Source organism: Electrona antarctica (assembly GCF_951216825.1).
Source record: "Electrona antarctica genome assembly, contig: scaffold_25, whole genome shotgun sequence".
Lineage (NCBI taxonomy): Eukaryota > Metazoa > Chordata > Actinopteri > Myctophiformes > Myctophidae > Electrona > Electrona antarctica.
The window spans coordinates 1,382,938-1,403,757 of NW_027637034.1; the positions used below are offsets into that span (position 1 = coordinate 1,382,938).

Genomic DNA, 20,820 nt, shown 5'->3' on the forward strand with positions numbered 1-20,820 from the left:
TTGGCCCGTGGGCCGCCTGTTGCCGACCCCTGGCAGAGGTGGGCAACTTTGACGATGGCGAGGGCCAATATAATTCCACACTCACTCCAGAGGGCCACATTGCATAATACTTAGTACATAGTAAAAATAGCCTATCTACAAGCTCAAAACGTCTCGCACTGCGACGCGTTTTGAGCTTGTAGATCGGCTATTTTTGCTATTATTTGAATTTAAATCCTGAATAAATTGTTGCTATTTTTGAATTGGAATCCTGAAAAGTAACATTTTTAATTGTGGGAATCAAGGTAAATGGTGCACCTACTGCACCATTCATGTGACCTAGTCACATGACCAGCAGGAAGTACAAAAGGCTGGTTCCTCCTAGTAGAGAGCCATTTTGACTCTGCTGCAGAAACTGGTGTTCATTCTCATGGAGGAAGCATGGTAGGCCAAAGCTGTTTGTTGCGGCACATGCTACGTTTGGCCATTGTTTTAGTATTTTAGTCTTTATCGATGTTTTATTTGACCTTATTTAAAATGTGGGAATCAAGGTAAATGGTGCACCTACTGCACCATTCATGTGACCTAGTCACATGACCAGCAGGAAGTACAAAAGGCTGGTTCCTCCTAGTAGAGAGCCATTTTGACTCTGCTGCAGAAACTGGTGTTCATTCTCATGGAGGAAGCATGGTAGGCCAAAGCTGTTTGTTGCGGCACATGCTACGTTTGGCCATTGTTTTAGTATTTTAGTCTTTATCGATGTTTTATTTGACCTTATTTAAATGTATTTATTTGTATTTCAGTCTTTAACTGACATTCATCATACACAAGTGAAGTGACCTGCTGCTGTGCTCAGACCGAGAGACTGGTAAAACAGTACACATTTCTATGCACTGCATGTGTTTGTATTTGTGTATTTAAATGCAGCTTTCTAATCACTTCACTGTCTTCTCTTGTAGCTGTGATGATGTTGATGTCCCCCTTGCCCTCACATTGATTGCACTGTTAATTCACTGCAAATCAAAGTAGGTTTTATTGTTTGTTCTTTTAATGATGTGAATACAGTTTGTGTACTACTAGGGCTGGCACTAATGTGTTTTTATGTTCCCTTAAAGGGACCAGTCCAGCCACTGTTTTCCACTGTTATTTTACCCTTTTGTTTTGTTTATTTGAAGTTTGTATTTAGTTTATAGTTAGGGCACTGTATGTTTGGTTCGCTTTCCTATTGGCATGTGTTAATTGTTTCCTCTATTGTCTGTTACAGTGTAACCCTGTTAAAGGCCGGGTCCGCCCTGCTGCACACGACACTTTCTCCTCCTTTGGGACTGCACTGTGGGACCTTTGGGTTTTTATTGGTGTGTATTTGTTAACCCCCTGCACTGCATGTTTTGTATTGATTTTATTGTTTGATTGATTTGAATTAGTTTGGTGCTAGGCCTGTCCCCTTTCTTTCCCCATTTTATTGAGTTAGTTCTACTGTGTGCACGGGCCGACCCGCCCTTCTTTATGATAGCTAAATACTTGTCACTTTATCATTATCTTGCCTTACTTACAGATTGCCCTAACGTTTTACTGTGAATAAAGTGTTTATATGTTTTCCACAAATGCCTCTTGTACTTAAATTGTTCCTGTTAAAGGGGAAGTTGGTCAGTTATACTAGATAAGGTGTACATCTTTTAGGGGTTCCTCCTGTCCCCCTCATCCAAGCGGGAGGTGGCGTAGTCAGGCTATTTGTTCCAGTTACTACATAATGAATTTCAAATGCCTTTAATTATAGTTATGTTAACATTATGAACTAAATACAAATACATTGGACATAAAAAAAAGACGATAACATTTTATACTATATAATACTCATTAAGATACTAATCTACTTATCAGTATTCCTGGTATTAACTTGAAGGCAACGTATTAAGTGAAGGCAACTGGTGGCCCCCGGGCCGCCAGTTGCCCATTCTAGACCGACTACACAGAATCTGCACCTGGCTCGCTGATAACAAACTATCTTTACACCTGGGAAAAACTGAATCCATTCTCTTCGGATCTAATAGTAATCTCAGCAAGGCAAATGGCTTCTTGGTTAGAGTGGGTGACAATGTTATCACACGTAAAGATGAAATTACCTACCTAGGTTCCATCCTGGAGGCTAATCTTTCTGGTGATAAAATGGCCACCAACGTAATCAAAAAAGTCAACCAAAGAACAAGATTCCTTTACAGGATCTCCTCACTGGTCAACAAAAACACCTTGAAGACCTTAACAGGAGCCCTTGTACAAGGTTTCTTTGACTATGCATGCACCTCCTGGTACCACAGCACCTCAAAGGCCCTCAAAACTAGGCTCCAGACTTCCCAAAACAAACTGGTCAGGCTCCTACTTGGCCTCACCCCCCAAACCCACCTCACCCCTGCCCACTTTGACAGGCTGGAATGGCTTAGGGTCGACGTACAGCATCTTGCAATGGGTCTGGTCCACAAGATTCGATACACCACCAAGATACCCATGTACCTGTCTAGATACTTCCTTAATGTTACCGAAGTCCACACCCATAACACCAGAGGAAGTGCAACGAACCATGTACAACCCAGATTCGGCACAAACAAGGGACTAAATTATTTTCGCTCCTATGCCACCAAAATGTGGAACGCCCTACCAACAGTCATTAAGACATGCAAATCCCTTGACTCCTTCAAAACCACTCTCAAAGGGCACCTACGGACGGCTGCAATTCAAAACTGGCCTCCGTAAAATCTGAATCCACCGCCCACCCCTTTTTCCCCTCACTGTATATGTTTCTTTTCCCTTTTTACCTCCCTTATGATGAATTCCTGTTCTGTTCTTTGACTATATAGAAGTGTCTATTTGTACGTCTCTAAATGTTGATGAATTGAACAAGGTGGACCCTCTTGTAAACAAGTGTAATGCTTAATTGGGTCGTCCACTCACAGTTAACAGTCTTTGTATTGAGTTTGTGCTTGAAATGTACTGTAATTCTGCAAACTGTTAATAAATATTTCAATCAATCAATCTACATGTCACTGTAGAGAAGTGTGTCAGACAAATTGGGCTGGTCTAGTTCATTGAAATAATTCCACGACTGCAGCTTTAACTTAGAGGCATTATACAGGTCATTCATTCACATGAAGGATGGATGGACAGGAGGTGATAGGATGAGGTTTGCTCTGAAAGCAAAACCTGTGAAATATGGGGTTTCCTGAAGTAACGATAGCTCGTAAGGGGGCATGGTGGCACTTTGTCGAGCTTGGGCGGCCAATCGCGGTCCTGGATTTTCGCTGGGACCGAGAACGCCTGCACTGAGAATCAGCCAATCACAACATGCCTGCGCTGGAATGAGAAACCAAAAGCCAATCACAAAAGATTCCGGCTGCAAGAATCTCAGAGAACGACATGGCTGGATAAAAACAAATCACACGTGACCACAACACGACAGCACCTTCAAGACAACGCAACAACATAACAATAACAATGTTTGCTTCGATCATCAAGTCAGAATGACCGTGAGTTAAATCTATATTGTTATTGTTTTGTATAATGTGACACGTTGTGTCTTTTGCATAGCGTATTGCATAGCCCATAGCGTATAAATGACTAGAATGGACCATCAGAGCGGGTGAGGGCCCGTGGGGTTTGCCACATTATAAACTCAGGAGTTTTAATTCAGCACAAAAGTTCGGTGCAATAAACGGAGTTAACAATGTGACGTTCTAGGAGCCTCACATAGCCAGCCTTCATCTGCCTGTGCAATGCATGTCCACGCATGATATGACCCTTGTAGTATATTTGTACGTCTCTTGTTATGATGAAATGAAAATGGTGCACCCTAGCCCAAACATTTAGACTCTCGTAGGTTTTTTTCGATTCTGACGAATCTCTCTACAGAATGGAAAAAAACCTCTACGAGAGTCTAAATGTTTGGGCTAGGTGCACCCTATTGTACAAGTGTAATGCTTTGTGTCGTCCACAGTTAACAGTTTTTGTACTATTGAGTTGTGCTTGAAATGTACTGTAAATCTGTTTACTTCAATCAATCAATCCCTCCCTACGAGTCAGTTAATGTAGGCCTAATTTACGTTGCCTGATCGATATCTGATCCGTAACATTACAGGCCATCAATGTGATTACTGGACTCTCGTTGTAATGTTACTCAAGACCTGATGTCTGTCTGATTATCTGATGTGATTAGTCAGTCGCAGGTCGAGTGGGCACCCTGTATATTCTGGCTACACCGTGCTTTGTGAAGTGGTTGGGCAATGTAAAGTAGGCCTATAGGCTATGCAAAACATGATCAATGCTTTACATATTATTCAATCTATCAATCAGACATAAATGTAAAGATAGGCTACATGGACTGCCGTTATATCATCGTAATTGTACTAGGCTAATGTTCCTGAATCAATAGGTGTCCCCAACTGTAGGCTACACAACACAGATTTCAATTTCAGTTATTTTTGTTAGATTTGTAGCTCAGTAGCCTATAGCAGAAGACAAAGGCTTAATAGTCAAAGTTTAATGCAGTGGGTTTCAACCCATCAAGGCCCATTATTTAGTCAGCATTTGAGCCACGGACCACCATTTGATGACATATAGCCTCTCAGACCCAAAAAAAGAATATTTGTTATTGTTGGATGAGATTTTGTCCACAAGTCCATGCTGTATTGATGTTGCTACCATTAGGAGAGATAGCAAACGTTGATCAAAATAACAATTGTTCTACATTCTCCAATTGTGTAGACGTCAGATTTTTAACAAAACTGTAACTCTTGAGAGTGTAAAACACATACGGGTCCTTTTGGTTTCATTTTACACTCTCAAGAGTTAAAGATCTCTCCATTTGGTTACCAACTCTCCATCATTTAGCTGGGGACCACCTGGAACCCCCTCAAGGACCACTGGTGGTCCCCGGACCACTGGTTGAAAACGCAGTGCAGTTCTTCGTTTTATAGCCAGATCTGATCACCTTTCAATGCAATGGCAGGCAGAGATTCTTGACTTTTACACAGGCTCCATTCATGCAGCATATTGAGGTAGAATGTAAGAAGGGAGAATATGCTAAAGTCCAGTAAAGAGTTCATACCAAGCATATTCTAACTGTTGGTTTGTTTGTTGTTGTTGTTGTTGACTTCGCTGTTTTCTTCAAGCATGCAGAATGGATCCTTCATTCAGAAAGGAGAGGGATGGCTATCCGTGTCTCGTAGACTCTTGGCCAGCCACAAAAGCCAAACGGGAGAGAAGGCCATGGGTTCGATCCCTGTCACCAGAGAGAGTAAGGCAGGCTGCGCTGGATGCTGTTGTGCGTCTTGGTGGGGACACCAACAACAAAAATAATGTTCTGGGGCAATACGTGTTGACATATGGGGTTTACAAAGGCGAGACATTTAAATGGTTGGCTGAAAATGCTCTTGGCTATGCTGCGTTTCTGGTGAATGCTGTGCGACTGGAGCAGTCGGGGGAAAGAAATAAAAGAAACGAGGACATAAAGAAGGAGAGCAACCAACGTGCACTCGCCGAGTACATCTCATCGTATGCTGAGGGCCGTTGGGCCATTGAGAAGAAGAGGAAGGAAAATGGCAATAAGATGAGAAACACTCATCTTATTGGTTCAACCTCATCACAAGCAGCAACCTCCTCGTCACGGCAAGCCTCAGTGTCCACACAAGGTTCAACAGCCTCAGTATCCACACAAGGTTCAACCTCATCACAAGCAGCAACCTCCTCGTCACGACAAGCCTCAGTATCCACACAAGGTTCAACCTCATCACAAGCAGCAACCTCCTCCTCACGACAAGTGTCAGTGTCCGTATCCTCACTGCGTTTCTTACTGACAGGGAGTAGATCTCAGCAAAACATTGACAAATCTGTCAAGCAGCTGTTATCACAGAAGAAAAGTTTAAGCCTTGTAAGTTTACAACTAAAACATTGCTTTTGTTTAACATTGAGTACATTTTCCCCATGGTCTTCCCATGCTCAACTCATCCAATGTGTATCCCGTGTAGTCCTTGCTATAGTGACTCATATACTGTTGCCATGTCATCCTTTTTAAGCTGTTCCTACCACGTCCACTGTGAAATCCACCACAGTTCTAGGGGATGTCTGTCTGTCTGACAGCGAGATGCTATTAATCGATGAGGCAGGCATATCACGTATGTTTTTTATGAAATTGCACGCACGCACATACTCTCTTTCTTTCAGGAGATGTATGTAGAATCTGCTGCTGCTACAGGTACATCAACCATGGCCATAGCAGAGGTTTTCCCAAGCCCTCAGCAGACAGAGTCAATCACAGCACGTATGTATTTATATCAATACCTGGACTGTCTCTCTCACACACACACACACACACACACACACACACACACACACACACACACACACACACACACACACACACACACACACACACACACACACACACACACACACACACAATCTTTCCATGGAGGAGTTGTAGATGTTTTCATATTGTAAAATCTTATTTTAATCTTTTTCAGCTGTTCCTCCTGCTACATCCTCAACCACAGAGGCTGTTTTTCCAGTCCCTCCACAGACAGCAAGTATGTATTTATATCAATATCCTTCTATATATCTCTCTCGCAGACTCATTTATTTATTTCTTACGATACATATATCCTCAGGCTCATAGTCATGCATGTGATTTGAACATGCATGTGTACATATCTATTTGGCCAAGTAATCAGCAGTCGAGATATTAGTCTTTATACCGGTAGTTTAGTTTATAGACAGGACCATGATGATATCCTGAGTTTGACACCCCTTGAAGTAGCCAGGCAGGATACATTAATGTTTGTCTCACTACCATCAGACAGGTTAAAAGTAAAAATAAATAAAAAAAATAAGAAAGAAAAGGCAAAGAAAAAGTTCCACTGCAAGAGTGTACATTGTTACTAAATGGACCCTGATTTACACTTCAGTCATACCTTTCTTACTCCCCAAATGGCCAATTTACTCTACAAGTGTAGATCGGCTATTTGATCAGTGTATGATCAGTGTCATTTTATTAGTATAATGGTGAGGTAGCCTTGTCTCCACTCACTGGAGCTCGTTCAAAGATGTATTTCCAACACAACTGTCATGCAGAAACCCCCAGTAGCTATAGTCAAATGTTGGTAGATTTAATAAATGAATGTGAAATGGCTATTTTTTTATGACTGTGACTTTTGTGCCCGGACAAGCAATGTGGTAAATTATATTTACTTACGAAGTGACTCAATACGTTAATTAACTCTTTTTTTTATATATATAGACTATGGGTTTATGTATGTCTTCATTCGTTCCTTCATTTTCTATTCTTCTTATTATCTGCTTCATAGAGAGCGGAATTTGCCTTTATGCTGGTTGGAAACCCCCCCTGCCTAAGTATGACCAGCATTGGATCTCCAAGGCCTTGTTCCGGTGGACCAAAAGACAATGATGCCCTGTCCAGAGAGGAGGTGGACAAAGTCTGTAGCCTATGGGAGTGTTTGTCAGAATATGACAAAAAAGGTGCAAAGTTCCCAGAAATTTTCCCACACACACTCAAAGGGAGTTTCAGAGCTACAAAAAGAGTGGCTGTGCCTTCTGTGGAGTATACAAAACGGTATGTACAGTACTATGTTATGTTGAGCAAAAATGACAATGTTGCATGCTATTATATAATTTCTTGTACTAGCACTAATGTTGCTCAATACCATTGCAGGTCCTTTGCAGGGCCGGGCACACCAGCTGCGTCACCTACATGCACCCGGTACTGTGAGGCACTTTGGGTCAAAATCTCGGAGGAGTTCCCTGGAGACAGGCGTGAGGGTGGAAAAAGGATTCCACGTTGGAATTTGGCACACAGAGCATACAGGCGCATCCGGGAGCTCATTACAGACAATCACAAGGTGAAGCAGAGAACCTCTGTCCAGCTCCCATTGATGAATACTAAAACTGTTGGTACCTGGTGAGTTGATGAACACTTAACCTATAGTGAGGCAACAAATGACTTTCCATGCTATTTTCTGTGTACTGTACATAGGCTATATAAATCACAGTGTGGGGAAGGACATGATAAAAGACCTGTGAAAAGGGATACCTCAAGGAAGCTATTTAAAGAAGGTGGCGACTTACATATTACACAAAAAAATTATACTATCAATATTTTCAGGTACAAGGAACGACAAGATAGACTGGACAGGAGTGTGCTGGAACAAGGCATCCCTAGGACAACAAACCCAGTTGTGAGCCCAGAGAGCCGGCCTCCTGCAGTTCAGAGGAAAGACAGACCCTGTATGCCGACCAGTGCTGTAGAAAATCCACATGTGTTTGCTCTCCCCCTGACACTACAGGGACAGCCCTGGGAAAAAAGGAGAAAGGGGTCAGTGGCTCCATGCGCCAGTGTTAGGCCACCTTTCCTTGCAGGCCTTGAGGACACTATCCCGACACCCACACCAGCTGTCCAACCTCAACCACGCGTGCAGCGACGTCTCTTGCCAACTCAACCTCTCCTCTATCCCACCCAGTTTCTGGTTCAGGTAGCTGGTCCAAGAGCTGCAGCTTCCACAACATATGTGCCTCATACAATCTTAGTTGCTCCACAACCTCTACTCTCTGCCTCCCAACCTCCCATTCCTGTGGCTATCTCCCAACCTCTCCTTCCGGTGGCTACCTCACAACTTCTGCTGGCTCCTGCACCTACCTCCCAACCTGCCGTTCCTGTAACTTCCACAAAAAATTTGCATTACAGCACCCTGCTCTACCGTAAGAGGAAGTTAGAGGAGGAAGCAAGTGGCAAAAAGAGGAGACAGTACACCAAGGAGGACTGACAGCATCACATGCAAGCAGTGTCAGATGGAGCGGGACCCTGCAACCCACAATAACTATTATGGCAATTGGTACTGCCAGGCCACAGCCACCACAACTCTGGCTGAATGGAAGGCTGAACTTCAAGCTGCAAAGGGGTATGGCCGAAAAAAAGGACAATGATGCGATGACACCGGCCACAAGGCCCAAATATAGGGTTACTTTCAGCACAATGTCTCTTCTCAGGACATGTTCATGAATCAATTCCACAAAATATCTGTTACAGACAAAAGAGGACATGTTCATTAATCAATTCCACAGACAAAAGTTCATAAATCAATTCTACAATACTAATAGTATTTTAATTGATTCAAATTATAACAGTGTTGGCATCATAATATACTTAGAGTAGGCTGAGTAGTACTCAACTTGTTTACAAGCTTTAAAAAAAAAAGCACAATAATGATGTTTACAAGCTACGATTGTAAAAAGCACAATAAGTAAAAACTACCTCAAAAGTTGTATTTTATATTATGTTTACAAGCTAAAAAGCACTATTTCTAACTATTTTAAGTAAACCTACCTGGTTTAAAAATGTAAGTAATAGGTTTTTTTTATTATGTTAAATGTTATAGGCATGTTATATCGTTGCTGTCAGGCATAAATATCTCATCAGTGGTTTTCAACCTTTTTCATATCAAGGCCCACTAGCTGTTCAACAGACATTATGAGCCACGGACCACCATTCCATTAGATCTAGCCTCTATCAAGGCCCACTAGCTGTTCAACAGACATTATGAGCCACGGACCACCATTCCATTAGATCTAGCCTCTATCAAGGCCCACTAGCTGTTCAATTGACATTATGAGCCACGGACCACCATTCCATTAGATCTAGTCTCTATCAAGGCCCACTAGCTGTTCAATTGACATTATGAGCCACGGACCACCATTCCATTAGATCTAGCCTCTATCAAGGCCCACTAGCTGTTCAATTGACATTATGAGCCACGGACCACCATTCCATTAGATCTAGCCTCTATCAAGGCCCACTAGCTGTTCAATTGACATTATGAGCCACGGACCACCATTCCATTAGATCTAGCCTCTATCAAGGCCCACTAGCTGTTCAATTGACATTATGAGCCACGGACCACCATTCCATTAGATCTAGCCTCTATCAAGGCCCACTAGCTGTTCAATTGACATTATGAGCCACGGACCACCATTCCATTAGATCTAGCCTCTATCAAGGCCCACTAGCTGTTCAATTGACATTATGAGCCACGGACCACCATTCCATTAGATCTAGCCTCTATCAAGGCCCACTAGCTGTTCAATTGACATTATGAGCCACGGACCACCATTCCATTAGATCTAGCCTCTATCAAGGCCCACTAGCTGTTCAATTGACAGTATGAGCCACGGACCACCATTCCATTAGATCTAGCCTCTATCAAGGCCCACTAGCTGTTCAATTGACATTATGAGCCACGGACCACCATTCCATTAGATCTAGCCTCTATCAAGGCCCACTAGCTGTTCAATTGACATTATGAGCCACGGACCACCATTCAATTAGATCTAGCCTCTATCAAGGCCCACTAGCTGTTCAATTGACATTATGAGCCACGGACCACCATTCAATTAGATCTAGCCTCTATCAAGGCCCACTAGCTGTTCAATTGACATTATGAGCCACGGACCACCATTCAATTAGATCTAGCCTCTATCAAGGCCCACTAGCTGTTCAATTGACATTATGAGCCACGGACCACAATTCCATTAGATCTAGCCTCTATCAAGGCCCACTAGCTGTTCAATTGACATTATGAGCCATGGACCACCATTCCATTAGATCTAGCCTCTATCAAGGCCCACTAGCTGTTCAATTGACATTATGAGCCACGGACCACCATTCAATTAGATCTAGCCTCTATCAAGGCCCACTAGCTGTTCAATTGACATTATGAGCCACGGACCACCATTCAATTAGATCTAGCCTCTATCAAGGCCCACTAGCTGTTCAATTGACATTATGAGCCACGGACCACCATTCAATTAGATCTAGTCTCTATCAAGGCCCACTAGCTGTTCAATTGACATTATGAGCCATGGACCACCATTCAATTAGATCTAGCCTCTCAGACCCCAAACTAAAGAATATTTTGTTGTCGTTGGATAACATTTCGTCCACAATTCCATGCTGAAAAGTAAGTTTTGGACATATGGTTTGGACATATATTTAATAGGCCTACATGCACAATTGTTGTAATATAAAAAATATTACTGCACTGTTTTTTTTGTTGGTTTGTTTTTTTGCATTTGCATTTGTAATAAAATATCACTGATATCACATGGTGTTCTTTTATGGTATGCAGCATCACACTTGTATTTTATGGTAGTATGTTATTATTATCAAATGTATAGTTAGATTATGTAGTATGTTATTAATTCAAGTCAAGCATCGTTTGTAAGTAATGTTTGTATCATCTCACTCACATTAATGTTGTCTTATCTTGTCTTATCTGTTATCTGACATGCAATGAAAACGAGTAAGCTATGTTATGTTACGCATTGTGCACCTCTTTCCATGTGGCATATGCCGCATGGCTAATTTGTATACGATAGTCCTAATTTAAATATATGTTAATTAGCCATGTGCTATCGTGGATCATTCGTGGTAGGCTAGGCCCACTGCCACTGGCTGGCATTATAGGCTACAAGTCGAGCATGTTCGCTTTGATTATAGCCGTGCTGCTTATTGTTGACATTCTAATAAGGGCACATATTACGAAGGAGAGAGAGCTATAGCTAAACAAACAATTAACAAGAATACACTTGTTAAGCAGTCCAATAGCATTGGACTGCTTGTCAGAATGAAATCCAAGGATGCGCAAATTACGCAACGTGCATCATTGAAAGAAAGAGTGGATCTAAATATATTATGGTAGGCTAATGCTTTTATCTCATGTCAATTTTAGCGTCGTATATATAGGCCTACTCTTATACAGCATATACAAGTTAGACAACCAACGTTATGGTAGGATATATGCTAAAGTAATGCTATACAGACTATGTTTAACAAATTGGCTCAGGCTGGAGTCGAACTCATTCTGGCCAGTACAGCCAATGCGCGTGGTTTTCTGTGATTGGACAAGCGTTGGTTTTCTAGCGTCGGGACCTCGACAATTGGGCGATACCCTTGGCACAGTCGGTAGTGCTGTCGCTTCACAGCTAAAAGGTCCTGGGTTCGATTCCCGCTGGGGACACTAGGGCGTGTTCTCTCCTCTGCGTCATCAGTGCGCATACCCGAGGCGGGGTTGGCGAAAGGGCCTTTCTGTGTGGAGTTTGCATGTTCTCCCCGTGTAGGTACACGGGGAGGTACCCTCACAAAACAACATGCAGTAATCCTAGTCTCTAAACTACCTCCCCCTGGCCAGCCGGGGCGCCTAATGGAGGGAAAGGAACTGGTCGGAATAACGTGTTCCTTCCATGTGCTACATCCGGCCAGGGAAACTCCCCCCTGTCAGGTGAAAAGCAGCAGCTTGGACTCCTCATGCATAGAAGGAAGGATGAGGTCAGTCCGCTGCCCCCCAACCCCCAGGTTGGCAGAGGAAGTGTAGCGCCCAGGATTACATTAGATAATTGACACTGGGTGAAAAAATGGGTTGCAAAATCGTGGGATATATTTTTTTTTTAAGAAGGTTGGGGACCACCTGATGACCTCTCTTCCAGGCCAAGGCTTTATCCATTATGGATCTTTGATGTATTAACAAACAAACTTAAGCCTTTAAAATAACATGAGAAATATCCCCTAGGCTGCAGTACCAAGTCAGCCATACCACTTATGACCACATTGCTTTAAAAAAAACAAATGTGAGACTGAGGGGTTTACTGGCGCGCGCACGCGCGCGCACGCACGCGCGCACGCGCACACGCACACACTCTTATGTACCTGAAGTGAACACAAAATGTAACAATAAAGAACTTGAAGCCACTGGGAAATGTACTTCAGTTCAGCTAGCATGATGCTACTTGTAGGCTAGCTGAGCTGGTGTTGTTCAGAGTTTACCAACCTGCAGTGTGTAGATCGATGTCAACATCAATGTCCAGCACTTTGTTTTGTTTCTCCAGCAGAGTTTCTAGTGTCTCCATCTCTCTCTGAAATAGGTTGCACATGACCTGAGCAGCCAAACTGAGGCGCTCCAACACAAACACTCTGACATCAAGCTTCACACAACAAACATCAGCACCACCACTCTGCTGCTGTTTGTCCAAAACACACAATATGTCCTCTCCCACCGACGTCATGTGTTCATGTATCTTCAGCCATACAGACTCCATTTGACACGTTTTGACCTCCATTATGAGACGTTGTTTTTAGCAACAATCCGTTTATTTCACACCACGATGAAAAACAACCACAGAGCTAAAGGCTAACAAACTCCATGCTGCAGTGCTAAACGCTGTACATGCACAGCCACAACCCTGCTTCTGGGTCAAAGTGTTTACGCATGCGCTACAAACGATCCATGCACTGTTGACTTAATGTCTTTCGCCCCCTGGTGGTGGAGGTGTGTAACTGTCACTAGATTAAAATGATAGGCCTACATCTAATATGTAACAGGGGTTGCGTTTTGCAACTGCCTTCAAATCCCACTATAGTAGGGCCGTGCAGAGAGCACTGAAGGAGCAGGGGCTCAAACACCAGAAAAGGGCACATGTGTGTGTGCGCGTAGTGCGCCGATATTTGGGGGTGGTCTTTTTGTGGGGTCCGTCCCTTGTGCCATTTCATGTCATTGGACAGTAAAATAAGCAATACGTTAGTCTGAAACTAAAATAGCAGGGCAGATAATGGAAATAATCGTTCACTTGCAAATAAAATGTCAAGATGGCTGCCATTTTCCAAGATGGCCGCCATTGAATATACAGTAATATTGCATTCCGCAATAAAATCCCATAGACTTGTCCTGTTTGAATGATCTTGGTGTCAAATCATACATTTTTCACTATGTAGAATCCAAATTTGGACCCATGGACTTACTCACTAGTTTCCTTGTACCATATAGCAGTCCCGGAATCCTAATATTCTGCTAAATTAGAGGTTTGTGTTATGTCTGACTCGGGTAAAATGGATGGTAGTCTATATCTTAGTATTGTATTGAGGTTTAGTATGTGTGTGTGTGTGTGTGTGTGTGTAAGTGTGGGGTGGGGGGGGGTAATGTAGTAGCTCAACAGAGCAGATGTCAACGTACAGCCAGGGCACACTGGTGGCACCGCTCGCACCGTTCAGTATCAGCTGAGTAATTTGTTTGGTGTAGCTAAATAAACCGTTGCCCAGGTGGAGCCTGCAGAACCATTGCGGCTCAAGAAACCACCACTCCTGAATGAAGTGTCTGGTGCTGGGACTCTGGTGCAACGCACAGGTCCTGGCGGTACTCCTGGTGAGACGTAGGAGCCCGGACAGGAGTCAACCCACAGAGCCTAGTCCCTCCACATGCCAGAATTGTGCCTCCCAGTCCCGGCAGAGCAGTTCCGGAGTGGTTCCAATGGATTGTGTGGCCCTGGTCTTTCCCTAGTGGGTCTGATCGAGGGTAGCTACTGAGATGTAAGTCGGGACTTGATCACCCCGGCTGGGTCACCCGAGTGAGGGGTATGATGTTCGTGAGACCCGAAACCCTGATGACGAAACTGGAGAGTGAGAACCACAAAACGAAAAGCAGAGAGTGAAGTAGAACCAGCATTCAAAGCCAACCATGTTTCAGATGTGACAAAGATGCCGCATACTCTGAACTCACAGAGTGCGTCGTCATAGAAAGCTATGACGATGAATCTCAATAAGAGTTAATGAATGTGCTTGTGCCCAAACTTTAAATGACGGAAAACTTCTTGCAAGACTCAGTGGTGGAGATGTTATTGCACAGGAGCTCCATGTTGCATGCTTGGCAGACCTGTACAATAGAGAGGTTGTACCTCACAACCACAAAGAGACTGGAAAAGGAACATTCAACCGAAGTTGCCCAGTTGCCCACCTACAGGAAATCTCAGAGCTAGTCACATATCTAGTGGAGACCACCAGATCTGGTGAGGGTCCTTCAGTCCTTCGACTTGCAGACATATAGTTCACCTGTACGCCCAGTGCCTGGAACAGCTGGGTGTTGATGGACCAGCTGTCAACTCCACATGACTGAATGAAAAACTGCTGTAAGAAATACCTGATTTGGAGGGACTTGTGGTCCAGCATATATGTCGTTGCAAGATGTTAGCTGCTTTGCTAAGGACAATAGCTTCACTATAAGAGTCAGAGGCTTCTGACAAGCCAAAGCCTACATCTTTCTGGAAAGCCAAATGAACATCCCTTCCCTGCTTGTGAGCCTCCAACTCAGGTATTTCATCTCCCGCCTGGACTACTGCAACTCTCTCCTTGCTGGTGCTCCGGCATCTGCCATCAGACCTCTGGAGCTTGTTCAGAAAGCTGCGGCTCGTCTGGTGTTCAACCGCCCCAAGTTCTCCCACACAACCATCCTTCTCCGTTCTCTACACTGGCTCCCCGTAGCGGCCCGCATCCAGTTCAAAACCCTGGTGTTAGCCTATAGGGCAGTGAAAGGAACAGCTCCTTCCTACCTCCGGGCTATGGTCGATGCCTACACCCCTGCCCGACCACTTCGGTCTGCCACCTCGGGGCGACTGATTGCCTCGTCACTCAAGGGTCCTTCTGGCCGATCCACACGGTCACGACTCTTTTCTGTTCTGGCCCCACAGTGGTGGAATGAACTCCCCACTGATGTTAGGACAGCAGAGTCACTGCCCATATTTTGCCGCAGGTTGAAAACCCACCTCTTCAGGAAACACTACCCTTCCTCTCTGCCTGACCTACTTGTTGTTAACTAGTTGTACGAACGCTTGTTTTCTATTGTTGTATTGTTTATTGGATCTTGTTTAGTCGATACACTTAATTGTTTTAGCTCATGCTCATTTGATTTAACTATTTTGTCTCATCTGTTTAAGGAAATAGGTAGCTGATATATTGCACTTTTACCTTAGCGCTAGGTATACTCTTGGTTGCTTGTTTTTGCAGAAAATGCACTAAAGACTTCTGGTGATTAGTAGTTTTTGTTCCCTACCTATGTTGAATACACTTATTGTAAGTCGCTTTGGATAAAAGCGTCTGCTAAATGACTGTAATGTAATGTAATGTAATGTAATGTATTTCTGACAGCAGTTTTTCCTTCAGTCTTGTGGAGTTGACAGCAGATGCATCAACACCCAGCTGCATTCCACTGGCTGAGCGCACTCTGCTTTTTGTTTTGTGATTCTCACTCTCCAGTTTCGTAATGTGACAACTTTTGTGATATTGCGCCTTGTTCCTCCTCAGATTTTCTTCAATGCCACCACGATCATCAAGTCTGTCTGGATCAATTTTATTAATATGCATCTCATTCATTGTGTGAAAGAGGGGAATATTAGTTGCAATCATAGTGTAGCCATCATGTTGTGATTGTTATGCATGTGGTGATGAGAGCTTTACTATTCTTGCTCCAGTCAGTCTTGAAATTAGACGGTCCTGGGTCTATATTTGCAATCTTGGTGAATGGTAATCAAGGTATCACAGTATGACCATTATCTGTATTCAGTGAATCAAGGCAGAGGGGTTATCCTTTTACCGCCATCATGCACAATAAGGTATGGGATATGACTAGGTTCGACAATACAATATATGATCTACACCTAGCCTGATCGTTCATCCAGTATCATTTAAGTCCAGTGTGATCTGTACACCATGTTGGTAAGTCCATAAATAAGTCATGTATAGCCCCCTTACCATTGGCTCGGCTCTCCCCTGCTGGCATACCCTGTCAATTCAGGCGTGGCTGTCTAACTGAACATCATACATGGTAAACTACATGTAATCTACACTAGCTAAAAGATGCAGGGCTTATTAGACAACATTTGGGTCACTGAAGTCATTATTTAGCTACACCAAACAAATTACTGCATATACTTGCTGATACTGAATCCCATGCTGAGTTTCACCGAGGCAGACATAACACAAACCTCTAATTTAGCAGAATATTAGGATTCCGGGACTGACATATGGTACAAGGAAGCCAATGAGTAAGTTCATGGGTCAAAATATGGATTCTACATAGTGAAAAATGTTTGATTTGACACCAAGATCATTCAAATAGGACAAGTCTATGGGATTTTATTGCTAAATGCAATATTACTGTATATTCAATTGCAGCCATCTTGACAAATGGCCGCCATCTTGACATTTTATTTGGCACAATGGTTTTATCAAAAGAGCAATCCCTAAGGAGTATGTGTGCCAATGTTGGTGCTTGTATCCGCAAGTGAACGATTCACCTGTAATTTGCATGTTATCTGCCCTGCTAAAACTGACTGATGGCAGCCAGCACATTTAAAGTATAATTATAAATAATAATTATGATAGTGGAATTATCATTAGGCCTACTTGTCAAATGTTCGTCTTGAAGGGCCAATGGCCCTAATTGGCTCCCCACATAAGCCCTTGTTGGCCCCCACATAAGCCTTATTGGCCCCCTGGGGCCCCCCATTGGCCGCCCACATGCCCTTATGTGGACAGAAAAAAATAAAAATAAATCTTATGATTTGTTTTTTTGTTTTTTTTATTTGGAAAGGGCACTTTGAGGCAAAAGGGCAGGGGCTCAAGCCCCCCTAGCCTGAGGTGTAAAAACAAATCACACCTGTGTGAAGTGAGGTGCGCTCTTATCATCGTACGAATCATCTTATACTGGCAAATCATTCAGAATGCCTGTTGCCACAAATTTCACCTAATTTCTCCTTTCATTGTCAATGGCAAATATTGGGATGTGTGGTGTCAAAAGCTGTAAATAGGAGGCCCTCAAAATATCACACCCATGTGAAGTGAGGGGTGCTCTTATCATTGTACATCATCATACATCATCTCATTCCGGCTAATCAGAATTTACGTCCCCACCTTCGTCTTCAATGTTTGTGTTTACGCAATGTTTGTGTTTCCACAAACACTCAAAGCTGGCCATTCATTATCAATGGCATAGAATGTGTATGTTGGGACAAACACTCAAAACTAGTCATTCATTTTCAATGGCATTTAATGTTTGTGTTGGGACAGTTTGTGTTCCGCAGAACAAACTGTGTGTGTGTGTGTGTGCGTGCGCGCCAGGGCCGTGCAGAGAGCACTGAGGGGCAGTGTTGGGCATAACGGCGTTTAAACAAACGGCGTTACCTAACGTCGTTATTTTTTTCAGTAACGGGTAATCTAATTAATTACAATTTCCATCGTTACAACGCAGTTACCGTTACTGACAATGAAATGTGCTCCGTTACTATGTCAAGCGTCTTTCTGTTACCACGGGCCGGCTGACAGTGTGTGTGTGTGTGTGTGTGTGTGTGTGACTGTGTGTGTGTGTGTGTGTGTGTGTGTGTGTGTGTGTGTGTGTGCGTGCGCTACTACAGGCTGGGGCTGCTGCTCCTCTTGCTGCAAACATGACACGGTTAGAAAAAAAGAGAGCGGTCGTCGGTCCATGCGTGACTAATTATTTGAAATAAAACATTTTTTCTGTCCACACACAGTCCTATATGACAGTCACATGACATAGCCTACCTTTTCACTTCACTCGAGTGACTAGTCGTTTTGTTTGTGAGCGGAGCTGCACGAAACTAGCCTACATGTGTTCAGTTTGTTTTTGTTTGGTTCCATTGTGTGTATAATTCGACTGCGTTGCGCGGTGGTGCGGCCGATCTACAAACTCACAACGCGTCGCGCTGCGACGCATTGTGAGCTTGTAGATCTGCTCTAATTCTGCACGGCAGATGGGGGAACAGGGGGCCCCACGACGGGACGGTCGGGCGTCGCTTAACGGGAGGATGAAGTGACGCCGGTTTGGAGGAGGAGGCGACGCGTGGCCGTCGGAGGCTCCCCTCGGGGGCTGCCCGGCCCCAAACCGACCGTAGCTTATCAACTTCGACGGAACGACATGTTTTCAGAGAGAACTCTCGGGGCCTCTAGCCGTCTTGCGTAGCGCTAATAACCGCCCCTGCCTATTTTAGCTCCAACTCTGAAATAAAACGCTGCCTAGCGCGAGGCCCTGTGTGGCGGCACCATTCGCACCCTAAATGCGGCCCTGAATACCAGTTGTTTTGTCTGAAGTTGTAACTAAGACAGTTTTTCTTTAATTTACACTAAAAGCACTGTAGTGTAGTCCAGTGTTTTTCTTTATAGTTGACAAATGTATGTGAACATGTTGCTCTGTAAAGTTTTAAACCAAATTAAGGAAGCATTTTGACTAGCACAACTGTCACTGAATGGAAAATAGGTTACTTACTTTTATTTCAACATATTGAGACTTAAAAACTGGACTTGCAATACATATATTGAAGTTGAAGTTTATTTCTCCCTCAAATGGCAAAGGTTATTATGTGTAAGTTGTAAGTAGCCCTACCTGTCTATGCTGTTCTACTCTATGCACCTGGCTTGTGAAACCTGCTCCCAAAAACAATCCAAATTCTTTGACATATTACAACTTTTTTACGCAAATAGTTACTTTTCCTAGTAACTAGTTACTTTTACAATAGAGTAATTCAGTTACTAACTCAGTTACTTTTTTGGAGAAGTAACTAGTAACTATAACTAATTACTTTTTTAAAGTAACGCGCCCAACACTGCTGAGGGGGCAAGTGATCAAATCCCACAAAAGGGCACATCTGTCGGCTTTTGGGGTGGTCTTTTTGTGGGAATACCTTGTCATTTGACACCAGAAATGTTGTACATTGGGGGCTCAATTTTCATCCATGCTATACCCCTTTTCCCTAAACTTCTTTGCCTTTTTTTATTTATTTATGTTTTTACCATTTTGAAAAACTTTTTGAATAGTTAAAAAATAAAAAGTTTTTCAAAATAGTAAAAAGAAAAAAAAAGGCAATTAAAATGGGGAAAGGTGATATTAAATGACGATTAAATAGAATTGTTTAAATGTGATGCATATGTGGCTTCATGGTCCGATGGTACATCATGTAAGATGTAGCTGACAGGGGTGTCAGCTACATCTTACATAATCCCAAACCCGGGAGCTTGTGAGCACTTTACTGCATATCAATGAACATAATGATTGCAATGAAAATGCATATGATTTGTTAAATACTGACAAATGTGGACACAGACTGATGCTCATATTGTGCTACCAGAACATATGAGCTGGAGGGAATAATGCAAGATAAAATGAAGTTCCATCATGTTGAATAGAAAACAAGATCCATACACAAGATAAAATTAAGCTCCATCACAAGGAACTATTAATGTGTATTTTATTCAGTCATGTTGATATTGTCAGAATATACATATAATTCAGATAAAGAAAGATAGAACAAGTGTGCTTCCTCTGGAGACTGCCCTTTGTTTAGGTGCTCAGCTTTGAAAATAACTTAACTCATAAACCAACTAAATGGAAGAAGCAGCGCTCCAAAATAACAAAATGCTCAGATGCTACAATTTCTCATGTTTATTTGAGAATGCTGACACGTAAAAGGTCTGACATTTTTTTAAATACTTTAGTGAATTAGACCGACCATATGTCTTAAACTAAAGGCTTTTCGCCTGTATGAGTCTTCATGTGTCTTTTCAGATAAACCGCATGAGTAAAGCCTGTACCACATACTGTACAAGAAAATGGCTTTTCGCCTGTATGAGTCATCATGTGGGTTTTTAGATTACTGGTGTTAACACAGCCTTTACCACATACTGTACAAGAAAATGGCCTTTTGCCTGTATGAGTCATCATGTGGGTTTTTAGATTACTACAGCCTTTACCACATACTGACCCGTGGCACTCACTCCTCTCCCTGCTAAGTGTTTAGAGAGACTGGTTATGAAGCACATCACATCCATCATACCAGCCTCTTTTGACCCATACCAGTTTGCCTACAAGCGGAACAGATCGACTGAGGATGCCATTGCCATTGTGCTACATACTGCCCTGAAACATCTAGAGGGGAAAAACACCTATGGAAGAATGC

At 43.0% G+C, this 20,820-nt stretch overlaps 1 long non-coding RNA gene across 1 annotated transcript; it reads left to right on the top strand.

Annotated features, from left to right (window-relative positions):
- The first annotated feature begins 652 nt into the window (after nucleotides 1–652).
- Nucleotides 653–1,416, top strand: LOC306919315. Its single transcript, XR_013789511.1, has 3 exons — nucleotides 653–847; nucleotides 939–1,004; nucleotides 1,095–1,416. It is a non-coding gene; the product is annotated as an uncharacterized lncRNA (long non-coding RNA).
- Nucleotides 1,417–20,820: the final 19,404 nt, after the last annotated feature.